The following is a 19,445-nucleotide window of genomic DNA, read 5'->3' as shown; positions in this document are numbered from 1 at the left end:
TGGAATGTTATGGTAGAGTGACGTCGTCACTTGAGTGCTCAGCAATGTTTACAATATTTTTGATTCTAACACCAACAAGCTGCCTGTTGGCTCGGACCTTATATAAATGTTATTGGATTCTATCGGTGTACCTCCTTTGTTTTCGAGAATAATGAGTATAAACATTTATATCACGTATTCTTACTGATTGCGTTTGGTAGCTTTTGAACTAAAATATCGTACCATACGTATAATTGTTTCTCTGATCATGCCTTCCTTCGGAAGGGAAGTACAGCCGTTGGTCCCCGGTTCATGAGTTGATGAGTCGATAGGTAGGGTCCAGGTATGGGAGCTGCCTCCCTGGCACGTCGGTAGCATTGGTGCTCAGCACGGAAAACAAGATCGACGGAAAAAACAAACCAAAGAAGAGAAGTATAATTGTTTCGTTTATGGGGTAATCATAGATATTTTTTAAGTTTTCTGCTCGATAGGGCGATTAGGCTGAAGTAGTCCTCTTTCCTATTACGCTTTATTCGTATAATAAACGAGTTCAACTTCGTACTATCCAGCCAACAACTGCTCTTCTTGTCTTCCCTGTGTTGATGTTGTGATGTTTTAGCAATGCAAGCCGCAAAAAGTAAACGAAATCGAGTTATCGTTCTACGAGCGCTTCTTATTCGTCTTTAGCCTCACCATTTTCTGTAGCATAAAAAGAGCAGAGGATAAGCACAGGTCTGCCAAACGTAAAGTTCATAGTTCGAGTCGAGTCTGTCTTTTAAAATTAATTTGACATGATTTATTCCTTCCAACGATAAAGTTATAACACTAACACACTGTCATTCTCTAACGAAACTAGCTACATAACATCCCAAGTAACAATCTAAATGCTTGGAAGATTTATTCTTATTTTATCATTGTTTTATCATAGCATCCCTTCCAGCCTGTGGTTGTATTACGGTTTTGTGTGCTTGTCATAAAATTAGGCCGTCAAATCGTCTATAAAACTGTTTTATGACTACTAAATTAAAACTCAGACTTCATAGTTTTAACGGTAGCTGTAAGGTGGTTCTGCATCACTACTTATAACTGAAGAATAAAACCAAACAAAACATACAATTATGTTTTATGGTACACTTTTTATGACCGATATAAAACTTGAAGCAGTCTTAGACCTTCATTAAAGCTTCATTACAACTATCATCTTTATCAGAGGCCTAAGATTCACAGATAAGAAATATACTGCTACAACAAAAAATACTCTGAAATTTTTTGTCATTATAAAAAACAAATCTATTCAGATATATGAAATGAAAACCCCTTCAGTGTTTCTGAACACGATGAAGATGAGACGATCGACAATATGAAACTCCTGGAGGAACTACAGTTATACGATCCCTACATAAGGCACAGTGCGGTGAAGGAGCTCTTAAAAATATTGAACAAGCGGCTTTCCGATACACTTCCGAAAGATCCACGAACCCTTCTTAAAGCAACGCCGACAGTTTCACTAAATCCGTTTGGAGATGGCCAGTATTGACATCACGGCTTTAAACCTTGTATTGAAAAAGCTTTTAGTGGATCCAATAAGCATTTCTTACATCTTGATTCCAAGCGAAAATAGGAGGATCGCTTGGAATGTTGACTTTTTGACAGGTGGTCATGGTTTTTATTTTGTTTTGATTCGCTGTACCGAATAAAACCAGCAAGCTAGTTATATAGCTTAAATATAACTTAACGCTCTCAATTTGGACTACGAAATGCTAAGATACAACCATTAGGTTTATGTTATGCTATAGAATTCCAATCTAGGAGAATATGTTATATTGAGGTATTTTTAAGGAGTAGCAAGTTATAACGAAAAAAAATGTCGCCGTATGTACAAATTTCACACAGTATGAATAATTACGCTTTAATTGATAGGCAATAAAACACTTTCATACATCTATGTATAATTAAATAATATGTGACTGGTTATTGCTCAACAGTAGTAACAGTTTTGTACTAAATAGATAATCTTTGAATGACTGTTTAATGCATGGTGCTAATGCAGACAAATTAAAAATATCCCTATATTTTAGTATTCATATGGCGCACTAAATTTATGCTCCTATTTGGTATAATAATCACCATAAATATTGCACGGCATGCTGTGAAGCATATACAGATTGGTTTAAAATTATAATAAAGTCGTCTTATTTTCAATGCACAATAATATCAGCCATTATTACCAACTGACAAGGATCATGATTTCACATCAAACATCGAAAGAATAAAACCACAATAAAATATTTCTCAATATTAACTATCATCCAAAAACCCCAACTTAAAACTTTCAAAGTTGTCAAAATGTTTTGCGTATCATGTTTTATCAACTTCTTCAGGAGCGATTTATGCGGTTGTAATATAGTTTTATAGTAGTCATTAGAAGGCTGTTAAAACTTTCTGACCTGGAGGAGGTTTTATGTTTGCGTTTTTAACAATCACGTCTAGAGTGTGATAAAACTGACATAAATCCTATGCTCCTAAAGTAGTTCGCATATCAAGTTTTAATGACTGCATTAAAACTGGGCCAATTGGCCATGACATGACTGTATTGCGGTTCTCAGGAAATTGTTAAAGCAATGTGGTCGTCAGTGAAGGTTTTATAATTTGGTTATATCAACTGCTATAAAACTTAAATAAAACAAAAATTGTTGCTTGGGATGTACACTAGACTGATGTAAAATTTGAAAATTTCACTCCCCAGTGCTCAAACGGTTCCAAATTGGGCCCTGATTAGCCTCCTAAAGCTTGAACTCATTTAGTGAGAAACTGACTTGGCACAAACCATTTGAAGTTTATATGGAAATTACTATGGGAAAACAAAACTTTTTGTTCATTGTCTTCTAGCCTTTTTACATATTGTACTTGAGCTTGAGCTTGAGCTTGAGCTTGAGCTTGAGCTTGAGCTTGATTGACCGCCCACGGTTGCTACTCTGTTATTGCCAGATCAGCTGTAATTACACAGAGAACCAATAGACGATGCTTGGGACTAGCAATCATCCTCAATGTGTAAAAACTGGTGATCTTAAATTAGGCAATACCAGCGCCGGCCGCGCCCGAACACAGGTCAAGAAAGGAATGGGAAGGATTGTGTTGACATGACACTCGCTTTGATGGAAGCCGAGAACACCTCTGCACTTCCACGAGGAATCACTGGGATGTTGGATAAGAGGGTTGGGTTTGCAGCAGGGTTCGTTTTGGTAAACGATAAGCTGAATTGATGTCCTAACGATCATATAACACGAAGGAGCTTGGGACTAAACCCACGGTCTTCTGCTCAGTAAGCAAAAACGTTTGCCACTAGGCAGACGAGCACCTTTTTAATCACCGAGTTGCTGTTATTACCATGTAGTCATATTAACAAATAAATGTCATGATGTTCTGCTCAGTAAGCAAAAACGGTTGCTCTAAGGCCACCGAGCCCCTCATATCACATAATACCGTTGCTCAAATTTGTGTATCCATTCAAACCCGGAACCAACGACAACAACGAGTTTCGCAAAATACACGATACACAAGCGATTTTACCATAAATCTCTTTGATATGTAAGGACCTGGGACCGCGTTTTTCTGCTCAGTAAGCAGGCCACTGTAACCGACGATCTTTCAAATCCGAAAACTAAAAACTACGAAAAAGTACTTAGGCCTTCATTAAGTTCCACTTTCACGCGACGTACAATGTTTCAATTTGCTCTTTACGTATTGTTCAGGCTAGGCCCTTTTCAAAATTTACACGAGAAATACGCACAATCGTCACCTACCTCGCAAAACTGGTTCCAAACGACAACAAAGGCATAAGCAACGATGGATTGTTGAACTTTGCTGGCTCCGGTGGTGTAGTGCAGAGCCAAAAAAATGTAATATCGATCAACGCAATTCAAGCTGATGTATGAAATAATGATGTAATTGTAATTTTGTAATTAATCAGCACACACCCTGGTCGACCACTGTAAACCAATCTGCCGTTCAGCGTTTTCGGTTTTTGTTTCTGGATCTTTAGTTGCCTCTGTGATATACTTACTTGCGGCATACTATTTTGGGAGTGTACATGAGCGTGTACCATGTACGGTAGCTCATCTCTCATCGTGATGGTGGGACATAGTAGACAAATTAGAGAGAAAACAAGGAGGTATTAGTATTAGTTATATGTAAACAAACAAAACAAAAGTTAGATAATGCGGCACTGTAACTACTACTATTTTAGAGGTATGATTCGTCATGTTTAACTTAATGTTTCAATTGAGGCAAACTATCTATCTTACAATTACAAAAGCAAACCTAAACTTACAATTATATGCAAATGCAAAATGAAACTTGACAAATCATCGTCAATTCCCTTATTCCAGGGCAGGGCCTGACGATTTGAATCTAATTTTGATCAGTGAACGGGCACCATATGGTACATTTTCTCACCATGAACCTATCATTTCCAGCCTATCTGAACTATTTAATAAATGGAAGCCATAACATGGGTTACGCTCCCCCTAAGCGGGCCCTCCGCATCCTGTCTCTGTCTTATCTCAAATACAAAATGCCAATGGTATGAATGTATCTATATATAACTTGGAAATGACGTACAATCAAATAAACCCGTAACCCACTCACTTGGTCTGGCTTCAGAATCGTCCAGTGGGCAGTGCGCTCTACACTCCAAGTTCCCTTTTTTTCAAATTTACCGCAAATTTGATATTTTACCCATTGAGTGTTGATTAGTCACAATGAAACATTGTGACAGAAGTTGAGGTTACTAGTGTATTAAATAATCTAGGTCCTATTTAGGATTATATCTGAAAAATCCAAATCTGGCCAACGCCCACCCTAAACCTAAACCTGTTCTAATCCACCTGAAATGACTAACGAATGGAAGACTTTGACTACCCAGCCATGCAATAGTCTCATTCCGTGCCTTATGGCAACTTGATGATTCTATTGCGCTCATCTTCTGGCACCACCCAGCGGAGACTTGGTCCTGTACCCAATGCTTAACTTATCTCCATTCCACTCAGCTACTCGCAATTTCTTGTGATATAGTGGGCGGAATATTATTATATGAGACAATTCAATGCAGACGTCTTTCCAAATTTGGCAGATCGACAGGTAATCGGTGAGTTACCACGATAGTTGCTATTCAACAACTCGACAACGTCCCATCGTCAACGCCTGCTATGAGAATTTCCCATAGCAGACGCCAACGAAATGACGTCATCGAGCTATTTATCAACTACCCTGGTTATCGCCTGGTACCTTATAGCACGATGCTAGGAGGCGAACCGGAAGAATCGATGAGCTACCTCCCCCTACTAGCCTTTTTACATATTGTACTGTTAACAAACTCAATTGCTATTCTAATGAGAATTTTCATCAGCTACAACTTTGCAGAAAATCGTTTTTCAGCCAAACGTCAAATTAAATAATTATTAATTGTTTAAGAGAGTGATAATCTTATGGCAAGATTAAGCAAGTGTATTGTGGGCAACACTGTATTCTGCAGTGTGACATAGTAGCCATGATTTTTGTCCTCTATTCTACGCGCCATAAACACCAATGTTGCCTGCTGAACAGTTGATTGAGCATAATCATAAGACATCAGTGACTTGAATCATTAATAATTTTTATTCCTTTCATTTGATCGAAAAGTAGTCTTGAACAAAGTTGTAGCTGAGAAAGTTTTCAACAAGCTCAGCTATCATTTTCTAAAGCAGAGTGAATTGGTGAATTTTGAGATAGATATGAACCGAAATTATGGTTTCTCCATAGTAATTTCCATATAAACTTCAAATGGTTTGTGCCAAGTCAGTTTTTCACTAAATGAGTTCAAATTTTGGAAGGCTAATCAGGGCCCAATTTGGAACCGTTTGAGCACTGTCGAGCGAAAATTTCAAATTTTGCTTAAGTCTAATGTACACACTAAGATTATTTTATCTAAATCTGTATAATTTTACCGTAATCTCAACAGATGAACGCTCGGTAAACAGTTCGGTGATTTTTCACAGATATTCGTTGAAAAATTACAGGAAAACTGTGACAAATTACCGAACTGTTTACCAAACGTTCAGCTGTTGAGATTTCGGTAAAATTTCACAGATTTCGGTAAAATAATCTTAGTGTGTACGAATCTATTTTGTTGTAGAAAACAACGAATGAAATCGTAGAACAAACGAGCGATTTCGATGTATAAACGAAATTTTGTTTTCAGTGTATGAAGTTTCCGAAAAGACCGCAGAACTTCCGAGAAGTCTATATAACTTTTGAGAAGTTTGTAGCACTCTATAGAACTTTCATGTTCGCCCCTATTGTGATGATGGCTTTGAAGTTTTTTTTTTTAATTGAGTAGAATTTTAATGTAAACAAAGCAATTTTGAGTAGTCCACAACTGTTTGAGCCTCGCGCGCATATTACAGGTATAGAGGACCACCACTGTAAAAAAATTGACCGCCGGTGTGACGATTTCTGAACAATCGGCGCGCCGTTAAAATAGTGTCGGCGGCGGCGTGGCCCAAACAGTGGCGGCGGCGTCGGCGTTGCGCGGCGGCACATACCTGTAGCTCGAGACCAACCAAGTTTGAGATTATGATATGTTGAATGAACGGTTTCCGTTTTGGTACCCGGAATATATCCAGGTGTGACCTGGAAACTAAACATGACCACAAATGATTTTGTTTTTTAGTTCTCATGTAATTTAACATGTCATTTTATGGCTTTTGGCCTATGAAAAAAAAAACTGGAAACTGACGATAAGCAATCTTCCTCGAAAGAAAAGAGGACAAAGAATAATGAAAGTTATGAAAACTATAACTAGAACTAAGGCTTGTACTCGAAAAAAATGCACCATTTTTATCCGTGGGTAAAAATTGATGAAAATCTGGGTATAACTAGTTTGGAGTGAATTGTTTACATGTGCAAAATTTCATAACAATCAAGAAACTGAGTAAACCGTACATCACAATGGGTACCATCAACAGCGAAATTTACCGCACCGAGTGCCTCCAGAAGCGTCTGTTGCCCTTCCTGCGGTCCCACGGAGGCGAGACATTATTTTGGCCGGACCTGGCATCATGCTATTACGCGCGATCGACGTTGGATTGGTACAGAGACAATAACGTTGTTTTTGTACCAAAAACCGCCAACCCCCCAAATTCACCAGAGATTCATCCGGTGGAAATATTTTGGGCCATAATGAAGGCCAAAGTTCGAAAATCGTCCAAGGTGTTTAAGAACGAGCTGGAGTTGAAGAAAGAATAGATGATAGTGACCAAAAAGGTTGGCTCCACCATTGCACAAAATGTAATGAGGGGTCTTAAGGGAAAGGTGCGGGCTTTCAGCGATGGAAAGGAAATTGAATGAAGTAATTATGCCGAAACATAATCCATATGTATTAGTTCATTCCCTGAAATTTTCAAGAAAATCCAACTTAAAATAAAATTTGCGAACACTTTTGTCTGGTGCATTTTTTTTTCGAGTACAGGCCTTATATGTTGTATATATGGGGTTTAATCCATTCAATTGGGAGTTCAATATGCTATACTGAAACAATCAAATTGACATTCCATTTATTAAAATAAACCGTTTGCAATTTTTTAGATTTTTAATTGAGCACAGGTAATGGTAAACTGAATTTAAGATATATTACATAAGTTTTAGTTGAAAAGCACTTCAGTGTAGTGTATCACAGATTAAATCGGAATACATCGCACGAACTTTCAAATTGCATTTGTTATTACAGATTAAATCGTATATGATGTAAAATCAACTAGTTTAAAAATAAATTAAAATGAGCACGCATATAGCATCCGCTTTTGTGCGAATAAGCCATTTTTTACATTCTTTACGATTTGTTTGTTTGTAAATATATTTGTATATCATAGAACAACTTTGTACATACGCGCATTCTAGTTGTCTGGGTTGTCTGGGTTGTCTGGCATACTTCTGCAACATAAAGATGTGTGATATCAGGTGTACTTTGGTATCTGAAGATGTTTTGCCATGACCAGGGCGACACAGTATCAGCTTCAATCGACAAAATCAATGCGACGAAGAGACTACTAGCTTTCTTTTTCTGATGAAGTCGAACAGCTTCGCAGCATTCTCACACCTCAGTCGGCGTCTACAAACAAATTTTCAATCGCTTGTCTCTCTTTCTCCCGTCTCTTCAATCGTCTTTCATTCAAGAAAGCGGACGAGTGAAAGAGCACTCGACTTTGATAGTCTCGTCTTTCAATCTAGGCTAAAGATACATATTTATAGCATGAAAACACTTGAAGATTACACGAAACATGTTCAATGTATCTTCCATCCACATATTTATCTAAATAAAGTAACGAAAATGAGAAATAACGCATATTAAACAAATTGACAGAGCAGATGACAGTGTCGGTGCATGGGATTGAAAGGGGTGAGCAAAGCAACGACGAAAAGATCCACAGCCAGCCTTTTTTTTTTACGTAGGACTACGTCTGTGATTTCTATATGGGGGTACACTTTGTGAAAACCAAAAATAAGACATATAACGAAATTATGAAAGGTTTTGAATGTTAATAACTCAGCTGCCCCTAGACCAAATTCAATAATTTTATCACCAAACGATCAGAAATATTTCTACGCATCGATAGCAATGTCAATTAGTAAATTGGCAAGCATTGCTCAAAAGCGTCGAAATAACTAACAAATCCACCGATTACGTACACGACTATGCTGCTTCCCCAAAACAATCATCAGTGAATCGTTTGTAGACAAAACATGTCGATGTAGCATTGCACTGTCATCATTCGTTAGTAGACGAAACAAGTCCGATTTTCGGGCGTGTGCGAATAGAGAGGATGCAATTGCGTAACATTTTGCACACTCATCGCCATATTCAGCACCACACGCCCCCAACGACAACACAAAATGCTCTCCAGAGTTGTAATCTTGTAACCAAACTTGGAAGCAGGGGTGCAAGTGTTTTTGATCGATTCTCTTCATCCACTTTCTGTTGCATTAATAACTCGACGACAAACACATTCATTGATACATTTGTTGTTCTGGATGATAGAAGAGAAAAGCACAGCAGAAAAAGTGCGAAATAGGTTAGAGAAGCCATGGTCATCAAAAGAGGAAATCGATGAAGAGAATTGACTTTCACCCCTGTGATTCTAAGCCCCTTTTTTATGATGGTCCCACCTCTTACTCCTACAAAGGTTTGAGCTGGACGATTTATCTTTAAGATAATTAAATATGACATTTTAACCAGGTTGGCAAACAAAATCGAACTGGTTTCAGTTACAGATATAAATTCCCTCTAGAGTTTACAGTTGCTTCACAGCGATATTCAGCCGTCATCATAGCAATGAAAACTAGCATTGCACCGCTTTTGGTTCTTGGGTTACACTTGCTGGTTGCAATTTTGCTCATCGACATTTTTGAAGGACCCCCAAAAAACATGAAATAACACTATTTTCTTGGGATGCCTAAAAGTCCAATTATTCACTATTTTCTAGGAATGCCTAAAAGTCCAAGATTTTTCCAGCTATTCGAATTTTAAATTATTCGAGCGCGTAACCGATATCCATTCTTATTTCTGCTCGTTTGATTAAGCGCAGTAGAGAAAAAAGGTTATAATTTATCTGAACAGGCATAGAGAAGAACCATGACGTGAAACAGGACCATAAATTCTCCGAAAAAAGTGTTAAGCGTCTTTCTGCTAAAGACTAAGATTTATCAACTTTTTGAGAGAAGGATTTTAACGAGAAAAACTAAAAAGGGGAGGAGCTTTAGCTAGGTGGACACTGATATTCTGCGGCCTTCCAACCTTTCGCAGACACCAGTTCAATCCCTGTCCAGCAGCAGACGGGCCGAGACTCTGGCGAGTGCCCAATCATTGAACCGAAGAATATGGGATTGTCCAGTCCGGTTTGCTGATCCAGCTGCCTACACGTCATCATCATCTTCCAAAGGCTTCGACCATCGACCCTTTTCAGGGCCATCATTATTTTCCAAAAGAGTTAAATTTCCTGTTCCTCTAGTTTTAAGTAGTCAAGACATCCCATAACGTACCACGAAAATGTGATCTACCCACGTTACGGGGCACAGCCAGCCTTTGTTCTAAGCGTGCTTCTTTTCATTCTCGTTTCGTGACTGATAGTCTAGCTTTACGTTATAGAAACGATACGTTATACACGTTGTACGAAAGAAACAAATCTCGAGTTCATTTGAGAGCTTCAACAATGTAGATCCCTGGACATGAATAACATTAGTGAGTTTCCGAAAGTTGGAGGATTGAGGAACCTTATTATGAATAATAAAGAAACTAATATTCTAATTTCAAAAATGTAATGCTAATTTTAGGATTTATTCAATAACCGCCTAATTTAAAAAAAAAATAATAAATTGTTCATTTTAGAGATAAACTTCTTAACCATTTATTTTGTTACCAATATATTATTGAATGGAGCAGTAAAAATAATTTGGTTGTGCTTTGAACACAACCCTTATTTTTTCCAGAGGAAAGATAAGTGCAATTTCCAGCATCATTGAGTATTTGCGTTTTTCTTCATTTCTTTGAATAGACGCATTCGGTTTTGTTTGAAAAAATATACAGCAACAGACAACCGGTCTTAATATTGATGGGAAATGTTAAAAGCAACCAGCACTCAATATTCGTTCTATTATGCTTACTTACCTTTTGTGTGTTCTGCGGCGACAAAGTTTGCTCTGACATGCGGGATTCAAGTCACATTCCATCGCACCAACCACAATCACTTCACTTAACAAAGGGCACAGTGCACGATGGTTTAAAACCTTGAAAATTGTCGGGATTTTTTTTTTCAACACCGTCAATACAGCCTACATTTGGAAAGAGTTGATCCGAGGGAACCTTCCTTTCAAAAGTAGTCGTTCTCATGTTATTAAAAAAAAAACACACACATTTTCGAGAGTTTAAACCATAGTGCACTCGTAAGCCCCCTAACTATGTACGTATACAACTCGGCTCTCGGTGCAAGGTTTTCCATAGAATATGGTTCACTCAGTTTTGAAAACAGGCATCAGTCGGACTTGAATGCGGTTGGAACAATATCCATTATAATGATTACGACAATGCTTCACCTCCAGCACCAGCATGTCTCATTTTATTTTTCCGCTTGGATTTACTCACTCTTCTTCGTATTCATCTTTCATTCACATTAGGTTCGGTGGTACGTTTGTCCACCCACATCCACCCACCGTACTTGTTGTGTACAATGGAACCGAAAGCCGGCCCGCAAGCCGAAAGTGGCAACACAGTACCACCCCCAGAGAAGCTCCGTTTGGGAAATAGGGAAACTGATTCACCCCGTTTCCACCAACATCATCAGCTGGTCGTCCCCGCTGGTGCAACAACACACTATTTATTTTCCCAGCTTTTCATCTCTTGTGCACGATTTTCTCCCTTCCATCAGCAAAAAAAAATGCATACACCGAGTGAGGGCGAGAGTGCTACGTTATCGTGTATACTTGTACTAGACACATTTTCAGCCATCCTTTCATCAGAGGATGCAAATAAGGCTTCGTTGGATCCGGGACACGAAAAGAGCGAGTTCACTATCCTTCACTTTGCTTCATGTCTCCCTCGCAGACCGTTGTGATGAGTTGGTACATGTGACAAGCAAAACAATCCCCTTCCCATTATCACCTCTACCATGGATGATGAACGACATCAACCACGACATCCCATCCAAGAACACAAACAAAAAACAAACGGAAAAGCACCCAAGAAAAAATAAAACTCTGACAGTTAAAGCTAAATAATAAAGCTTTATTTACTCAGTACCACCAGTCTGTGTGCCTTCATAAATAATACACAAACCCAGCACAAGCCTAATTAAAACTAAAACATAACAAAACCATACGCAATCAGAGTATAACAGTACAGAATCCCAAAACGAAAAAAAAGCAAAAAGCACTCTCAGCTGTTTGCATCAACTTTGATAGTGCGGCGGCATACACTCACTGTACCTATCTCTTAACAAGCACCACACACGCACCTAGCGACCACGGCACAATGCAAAACTTTTCCTTTCACAATAGTTATTTCAGCAGTTTATTCACGCACACATCAAGCTTAGAATCGCATCAGCTGAGAAGTTTTTCCGACTTTCCACCCCCACACACTGACTGGACCCAGCGGACTGGATTCAACCACACTACCAGATCCCCAGGTGTAGTAGGTCTGTACCAAAGCAACGCAGCAAAAGCTCACCAAAAAAGGCAAACGAAGCGAACGGCGGTCGGAACCAAACTGAACAACGGATGCCGATGGAGTCTGGTTGGGATATCGTGTGTCCCACCACAGACAGCTCCCAGCCAGCTGGCTTGCTCTCGGGTCGTCCTGGCATTCGGGAGCTGGCATTCGGTTTCACTCTCCGGTCTCTCGGTTCGACGAGATGGAGTTTTTGTTTTTCCTTCGAAGAATTTTCTCACGGTAATCTTACCGAGTGGTATTTTACCGAATGAAGCTTTGGAAGGCGAACATGTGGGCTTGTAAGAAATTTCACTACAGGAATCTCACCCACAATGTCTTCGTCCACCCGCCGCAATTTCTCGACTGTTGCCCAACCAATTGCGCTGATTTTCTGTAGGTGACAAGATTATGATTGAGTGGTAGTGGGTGTGTGACTTAATACTTAGTGTGACTTAATACTTAGTGACGTTTATTGGTTCCAATCTTTCGTTTTAAAATAAAGTAAATGGATTAGGGCTTCCTATAAATTTGCTCTCGAGAAACCACAGTACCCAATCGATTTTGGCACGGTTCGATTTTGACACGGTTCGATTTTGACAACAAAACCGTTAGTTTTTGGTAGGGTCGATTTTGGTACCATGGCAAAATCGAACAGTTTAAACAATATTAAGATTAATAAATGTTTACATATTGAGTTTTTACTAGCAGATTAATGCTTAAAGTCATAGAGCAACATTTTGTTTTAATTCATCAATTACCACTACCATTGGAACATTCCATGTCTAACTTCCAATTAGTGTTTCCTACACGCAGAAAAATGGATTTTTGTTTCAGGGCTTAACGTATTTTGTTATTGATTCAAACATATTGTATCACTATTTCAACAAAACATATTTTTGAATCAACAAAATGGTTTTTAGAATCAACAAACAGAGTATTGACTCTACAACCGGTTTGTTGATTCAAAAATATTTTTCTTTAAATTAGCCGAATAGGTAATATATTTGAATCAATACCAAAAATATATTAGGCCCTCAGCCAAAAATATATCCATTTGAATTTAAATATCATTTCTCTGCGTGTACCCGTGTCACCCCGAGAATCTATTCCTGAGAAATTGTCCGAAAGTAACGTTTCCTGATTCCCGGAAATTAGATTAGGTTTGCTGAGAAATAGCTATTATTTCACAAAAGACATCCTAAGCATAAATTTATAAATAAAAAATAATCCACACCCAATGCCAAAACATTTTGGGAGTGGGGAGTACAAAGTAAGAAGAAATTAATTAAAGCTGGAAGGAACTTTCACGGGAATATGAAGTAAAATTCCAGGATGAGTTTGAAGGAAGACAGAAGGCAATTCTGGCATAAAATAAATGTTAATTTGGAGGAAACTGGAAGAAACATTCTGAGACAATTAAAAAAACTGGTAAGGAAAGTTTGGAGGAACCTGCGAAAACAGGCGGAACACACTTTCAAAAGAATTCAGAATGACTTTATGGGGGGATTTGGAGGACAGTCCCAGAAAAAAAAATTAAAAGAATCTACCGAGGGAAGTGAAACGAGACTTTCGAGAATAGTTAGCTGCAACTTTTAGGGAAGTTGGAAGACTTTCATTACAGAGGAATCCAGAATAATCTCGGAGGATACTGGAAACTAAGTTGGGATAAACCTACACACTACGAAAAATACATGTAAATTTCAGTGCCCTGAGACCGACACATGCAAGCGGCCCTTTTTACATAAGAATCAGTTGAAAAGGACGAGAAAATCAATTCAATCAAACGCACTTTTTGTCGAGTTGCATATGTTTCAATTTCAGGACACTTAATTTTACAGGCCATGTTTGTTTACGTTCCATGATTTACGTCAAAGCTGAATTACGTCTCGTGTAAAAGTACACACTTTTTTTTCCTTGATTTGTTTTCCGTCGATCTTGTTTTCCGTGCTGAGCACCAATGCTACCGACGCCATGAAGGCAGCTCCCACTCCTGGACCCTACCTATCGACCCATCAACTCATGAACCGGGGACCAATGGCTTTACTTCCCTTCCGAAGGAAGGCGTGATCAGAGATGTTATGCCTCAGAACATCCCGGCGGCGCCTACTGCACACTTAGAAATTATTATTTTTACACGAGACGTAATTCAGCTTTGACGTAAATTATGGAACGTAAACAAACACGGCATGTAAAATTAAGTGTCCGGAAACCGAAACATATGCAACTCGACGAAAAGTGCGTTTGATTGAATTGATTTTATCGTCCTTTTCAGCTGATTCTTATGTCAAAAGGGTTACTTTTTTGTAGTGTGGGATTGAACCCAGGCCTGCTGGGGTGAGAGGCAATCACGCTTACCACCGACGCCGCTAAAAGTACACACCTAGAAATTATTATTTTTGTGGCAATGTTGGGGAAGGTTCGTGATTTCCGCTAAAAAATTTAACCGGTGGGAAAATCAAATGTGCACTGTAACTATGCTGAGTGGGGGTGTGAGCATCGGCTAACACTCCAGTTGATTCTTGCACCGAACTTTTAGGTTTGCGCCTTACCGCCACTAGGAGTCACTTCTTTTTTTTAAAGGCAACACTTTGCAACCTTGGATTTGGATTTATTAAACTATTAACTTGAACAGCAAAAAAATAATTTTGGTATCACATCAAAGTGGATGCACTACAATCATGTCGAAAATTTCATGTAATTTTTATGACCACATAAATAAACAAATTCAGTAAAAGCAGCGTATTTAATATCAATTCATGCATTGTATTAATGATAATTTTGTCCTTTTTAGCAAGTAATATTACACCATATTTTCGACATGATTGTAGTGCATCCACTTTGACGTGATATCAAAATTATTTTTTTGCTGTGTGGGATACACTTTAGGTCTGGTTTTTTGGATGGCTCGTTTTGGAAAGCCAGCCATTGATTGTAGTCGCCATCGAGCTCTGGCAACAAAATGGTGGGAAGCTTGATGCCAGATAACCCAGCAGGGCAGGGATTGCGCTTTGAGTCGGTATAGGATTGGCGGGTAAGGAGGATCGCAGAGCAGCCATTACTTTGAAGTATAGGGATTCGAATCTGTAACGGGTTTGGTTGTTCTGTTCCCTACCTTCATTGGTGGTCTCTTCATCTTCAATTTTCGACTGAACATCCTCCAGTTCCGTCCACACGTCGTTAAGGTTCTCGATGCGTAGCTGCACCTGAGCTTGGTCTCGATCGGCCTGGTACTTTGAAACGAACTGATCGGCTGTTGCTGTTAAGGCGGTGCGACGGTTCGTTACACAGAAAATATTCTGAATGTTAACTATCGCGTAAAATCTCCCTTCGTTTAATTTTGAGCTTTACTTGGCATAAACAGTGGAATCGTTTACAAGCTTGCATACAATATTCCAAATTTATGCGATATTGCACTCAAATTTACACGAAATATCGCGTAAAGTTATGCCAAATCTAGCGTTAATTTTATGTGCACTATATCTCGCAGAAATCTACATGAATTTTTCGAACGGTGTAGTTGTAACATCCGTTGTTCATCCATGGCGGTGCGGTTGGAACGCGATGTAGCAAAATGGCGGTTCTAGGTGGAAGACACACAAAAAGGACCCGGTAGAACCGAACGAAAGGATTGGGATGGTTGGAATACTGCTAACCTTTTCAAGGCTAGGATAATGCCTTGTATTTTATTGATAGAGCACCTATGATTGCAGCAGGTCAGCGAGTGGCAGGATGGCGGAAAGGATGATAACGACGGCGGTAACTTGTTGGATGTTTTTCTTGACGGACGGGGGTACTCCGTTTTACGGTACACTGGATGGTGGCACTTCGCTTCACAGTTGGAAATCCTCGATGAGCGGACGGAATAGCGTGTAAAGAAAAACGGAAAATCTCAAGGCACCCGTGGACAATATCTGCGCACTATGGAATTACACGTACCATGTGCCTGAATCAAATAGGCCTTGTATTAATTAAATCTGGAACAGCAGGAACGTATTTCAATATCGGATTCTTATTCGGCAAGGATGGCGTCGGTTGCACTTGGAACGATGGCAGAAATTCAATAGCTTTAATTTTGTATGATGCCGGTTGGCGTCACTCGGCACGCGAACACAATGGCGAATTGGAAACCGAATCCTGGTCACGGCACCAAAAATAAGACGCAGAAATTGGCATATCGAGCGCTTCGACAATCTTTGCGTGCAGCTGAAAGTTCCAACCGTGGTATCGATAGGCGTTTAAGTGGAGCGACTCTGGATTTTGCGGAGAGCAGCTGGACGTGTACTTGGCCAACTTGGGTAAAGTTGATCTGGCGTAAGTGCATGCACCGTAAGCTTGCTCGGATGCATCAGCAAAGGTGTGGAGTTGCACAGTAGCGTTAGGGAGAAACACACATCGGCTTACTGCGTAGGAGGATAGCTTCGGCAAATCGGAGCAATAAGCTTTCCATTTATCGTTGATGCTGTCGGAAACCTGGTCATCCCATCCACATGGGTGTAGCCATAACTCTCATAACATATCTTAGCACGAATAACGACTGGAGCGGTAAGGCCGAGGGGATCGAAATGCTTGGAAACATCGGATAAAATGGAACGTTTCGTTGGATGAATTTTGTTTTCGATGGAAGTGGAGTCAAACTGACACCAAGAGCTTTGATTGGTTTCTCGGGATCGAGTTTCAGGAAAGCTTGAGTTTCAACTTGGGACGGATCGAGATCTTCCAAAACTTGCGCGTTGCTCGGGGACCATTTTCGTAGCTTAAATCAACCTTTCGCCAGTAATTCGTCCAGTTCCTTCCTAGTCTGGATTGCTTCTTCGATGGTTTGGGCGCCTCCTATGTAATCGTCGACGTGAAGTTCTTCAGCAGTGCGGGTCCTCCTAGTGGATAATCCTGTCCTTCGTCTTCGTAAAGTTGCTTGAGGGTACGAGTTTGGATTGCAGGCTTGCAATTGCTCATTACAGCTAAAATGGTATTTTTCGTAATTATGAAACAATGAGATACTATAATGATAATTTCTATTTGTAAGATGCAAGAAGCAATACAATGAGCAATTGCAAGCCTGTTAGATTGAATTGATTTTCTCGTCCTTTCAACTGATTCTTATGTCAAAAGGGCCGCTTGCATGTGTCGGTCTCAGGGCACTGAAATTTACATGTCTTTTTCGTAGTGTGTAGTAATTTCTAAGTGTGTAGTCTGGAAATACTTTCAGAGATGTATGTATGTAAAGGAAACCACTCATTGTTGCAGGCACAAACATTAGACAGTGAACTGTCCTCCTCTTACGACTTGATCAAGTACAACACCTGATTGTATTCAATTTACAATTGTATGAAGGGCTAAAAACGAAGGGCGAACCCGTAAGCAGAGACACTTACGCTTAGTCCGCGGTATTAAGGAGAATCTCCTTGCAACGATAAAATCCTACAACCCGGTAATGGACAAGCCATCGTACGAGGGGATGTCCCAATAAGTGGGGAAGAAGAGCCCGCCTTCAATTCACGATCTGTTATCGACAGGAAGCTGGCAATTCCCCTCTCCCCACCCAAATCGCTTCAATCAGGTTTCCTGATGGTCCCATCCCTAACCTCATAATATGTCCATTAGACTGATGCAAAATTTGAAACTTTTGCTCCACTGTGTTCAAACGGTTTCAAATTGGGTCCTAATTGGCCTCCAAAAGCTTAAACTCATTTGATAAGAAACTGACTTGGCACAAACCATTTGAAGTTTATATGGAAATTACTATAGGAAAACAAAACTTTTTGTTCATTGTCTTCTAGCCTTTTTACATATTGTACTGTGAACAAATTCTATTGCTATTCTTATTGGAAATTTTATCAGCTACAACTTTGCAGAAAGTTGTTTTTCAGCCAAACGTCAAATTAAATAGTTATTAATTGTTTAAGAGACAAGATTCAGGAACTGTATTGTGGGCAACACTGTATTCTGCAGTGTTACACAGTAGCTATGATTTTTGTCCTCTATTCTACGCGCCATAAACACCAATGTTGCCTGCTGAACAGTTGATTGAGCATAATCATAAGACATTAGCAATTTTAATCATTGATAACTTTTGTCCCTTACATTTGATCGAAAAGTGGTCTTCAACAAAGTTGTAGCTGAAAATTTTCAACAAGCTCAGTTATCATTTTCTAAAGTAGAGTGAACTGGTGAATTTTGAGATAGATATGAACCGAAATAATGGTTTCTCTATAGTAATTCCCATATAAACTTCAAATGGTTTGTGCCAAGTCAGTTTCTCACTAAATGAGTTCAAATTTTGGGAGGCTAATCAGGGCCCAATTTGGAACTGTTTGAGCACGGTGGAGCGAAAATTTCAAATTTCGCATAATTCTAATGTCCATATATTTTTTTTTTCCTTTGGTTTGTTTTTTTTCCGTCGATCTTGTTTTCCGTGCTGAGCACCTATGCTACCGACGTGCCAAGAAGGCAGCTCTCACACATGGACCCTACCTATCGACCCATCAACTCATGAACCGGGGACCAACGGCTTTACTTCCCATCCGAAGGAAGGCGTGATCAGAGATGTTATGCCTCAGAACATCCCGGCGGCGCCGACTGGGATTGAACCCAGGCCTGCTGGGGTGAGAGGTAATCATGCTTACCACTACACCACCGGCGCCGTTGATGTCCATATATGTTCAATAGTAGTTTATCTTACCTTATCTTGAAAAACTAACCCCTCCTTTTTTTAGTCTGGAAATACTTTCAGAGAAAATCGAAAACTACTTCATGGAGCACTTAAATGAAAATTCCAGTGGAAGCTGAAAAAGCTTCCTGGAAAAAACGGAAGCTATAAGATACCTCGTAATATAGTTCGAACTGTACTTGTGCAGAAATTCGGAGGAATCTTCCAGCATAAGCCAGAAAGGCTTTGGGGCAGATTCAGGAAACTTTTACGAGGAGCCAGAATAATCTTCTGGAAGGATTGGAGGGAAGTAAAACAAATTCGTTAAAATTTAGCATAGCTGTTAGAGCCCTCAATACAGATCAATAGAGTATAGAAAATTGTATTCCGCCATACACACTTAAGCCATCTTTATGCACATATGACACATTCTACCAAGATGTATACACGGTTTTGCTTGATTTGTTGATAGTTTTTATACTGTAACTGAAAAATTATTAAAAGTAACCCTTATTTCCAATTTGGAAAGTATGAGAAAATTCCAATAAGAATTGAGCAACAGTGTATTATTTGAGTAGCTCA

General features: G+C 39.3%; 1 protein-coding gene across 3 annotated transcripts in view; it reads right to left on the bottom strand.

Annotated features, from left to right (window-relative positions):
- LOC135698454 (uncharacterized) overlaps positions 1-12,292 on the bottom strand; it is a 300,826-nt gene extending 288,534 nt beyond the window's left edge. The window contains exon 1 of one of the 3 annotated variants that reach the window (XM_065218452.1): positions 12,236-12,292. The gene's annotated coding sequence lies outside the window, so the exon portion shown is untranslated. Of the gene's footprint in view, positions 1-11,991 lie in introns of all 3 variants that reach the window. The other 2 variants (XM_065218451.1, XM_065218450.1) reach the window with 2 other exon arrangements.
- Positions 12,293-19,445: the final 7,153 nt, after the last annotated feature.

The sequence above is a fragment of the Ochlerotatus camptorhynchus genome, unplaced genomic scaffold, assembly GCF_037179485.1.
Source record: "Ochlerotatus camptorhynchus isolate MF236.1 unplaced genomic scaffold, CSIRO-AGI_Acam_v1.1 ptg000086l, whole genome shotgun sequence".
In the NCBI taxonomy this organism is placed as follows: Eukaryota; Metazoa; Arthropoda; class Insecta; order Diptera; family Culicidae; genus Ochlerotatus; species Ochlerotatus camptorhynchus.
The sequence above is the reverse complement of the archived record's forward strand: the minus strand, read 5'-3'. Positions and strand labels throughout refer to the sequence as shown.